A 1,768-nucleotide genomic window follows, 5' to 3' on the forward strand; every position below is an offset into this window, starting at 1 on the left:
TTGAGACTGATGGTGGTATCTATTTTTTCCCCTCCATCCACATGGACAATATAAGCACATATGATAAGAAGTGAGAATTAATATTCTCTCTATGTTCAGCTCCAGACATCGTTTTTTTTTCTAATAGCTCTCCGGACTGTGCGGTTCTGAGCCCTGAGAATAAGTGCTCCACTGGGCTTCCCTCTTTGTCCCAGTGCAACCTTCCGGAGGCTTTCTACAGTTCAGAAAGAATCCCCAGTACAGTAGCTATAAGAACATATCAAGTCTATGGAGACCGATTCTAGGGCATCATTTGCCATGCTGGAGATGGAGGTGGCATCTTAAAGCACAAACAAGGAAGTAGAAATCCTTTTCATCAGAGCCCAGGTTAGATGAGAAGAGGCTGAAAAAAAGGTTTCAAGGGTAAAGGACAACAGCTGAGGGATTGTCCCTTGGGTGGTACAATAGAAGTTAGGTCGTTGCTAACCATGAAGGGGCTGTGACACAGGTAGGGACTTTGAGAGAGCAGGAGAGATATGGAAGAAATGCTCTGTGAAATTTAATGAGTCAAGCAGAGAAATGAAAGGATTGTGGAGAAACAAAGGAAGCACAGCTTATAATAAATATATTGAAAGTGCGATAGACTCAATTAGAAATTTATGATTTTTTTAGAGCAACTCAACAGCCTGGAAGTAGAAGTGGAGGGCTTGTTCAATGGAGGTCATCTTTAGTTATGGGAATCAGAAAAACCTGTAGCAGCTTCAGATGGGAGATTTCAGAGTGGGCGTAAGCTCCCTGTATATACGGGTAAGAGCAGATGAGGGTTTGTGGAATAGAACACAAAAGGTTGAGGAAGTTCTTCCTTAAGAACAAAGTGTAGCTTGCATGCATCTTTGTGTATGAGAGATAGAAAGTCAGATGGTTATGGTTAGAGGAGGGGTGGGTGGTTGACAGGTGGAGATCTCAGCAAGCAGAGTTGGATGCAGTTGCTAATGAGGATAAAATCTAGAGTGTGTCTACCCTGGTGGATAGATAATGCGGGGTGATGTGAAGTCTACTAGAATAAGTTTGGGCAAAGGAACCATGATTAAGTGGTGATTTTGAATTTGAGAGGATGCTGGGAATAAAATGAGTGGAAAGAAAGACCATGAGGCAGGTACTGCTAAGGTGGGGATATATACTAAGGGGATTGTGCACTAAGGGGCTGAAATGCATAATAAATAACACAGTAACAGAATAAAGAATAACGGAGCAGAGAACAAACTGGGAAGTAGAGTGAAGCACCAGGAATGGTTATGGGGTATGAGAACCATTGGCATTTTTCCTCTTGGCTTTGTTGTTAGAGGGTGTGGTCCTCACTGCAATGGTCATGAGGGATGCCATGTTACTTGGAAGTTCCAGTTGTGGTTAATGCGAACAAGTAAAAGAATGGGGAAGAAAATGATTTGAGGATATAGGAAAGTTTGTCCTTAATAGGATTAAAGTTCCAAAAAGATCTGTAAAAGTGTTTTGGATCATAGTTCTGAATCTTGGCTACACAATAGAATTACCCAGGAAGTGCAACAAACAAACAAAAACCAATACCCAGACCTATTAGATCAGAGCCTTTGGGTTGGGATCCCGGAGTTGGTCTTTTTTAAAGTTCTCCAACTGTTTCCTTTGTGTGTGAAATACAGAACTACTGAGTTGGGAAGAGTATGAGTGAGGAGTAGGGTAGACCTGAAGAAAGGGGAGATATTTGGAAGGGGTGATGCCAAAGACAGTATTTATGGATAATGGAGATTAGAGA

The 1,768-nt window shown here is 41.8% G+C and overlaps 1 protein-coding gene across 2 annotated transcripts in view; it reads right to left on the reverse strand.

Moving 5' to 3' along the window:
* The window catches only part of UNC5C (unc-5 netrin receptor C), a 326,377-nt gene that overhangs the window by 19,713 nt on the left and 304,896 nt on the right, over positions 1-1,768 (reverse strand). The gene's annotated exons all lie outside the window — the stretch shown is intronic.

This window comes from Pteropus alecto, unplaced genomic scaffold (assembly GCF_000325575.1).
Source record: "Pteropus alecto unplaced genomic scaffold, ASM32557v1 scaffold63, whole genome shotgun sequence".
Taxonomy (NCBI): domain Eukaryota; kingdom Metazoa; phylum Chordata; class Mammalia; order Chiroptera; family Pteropodidae; genus Pteropus; species Pteropus alecto.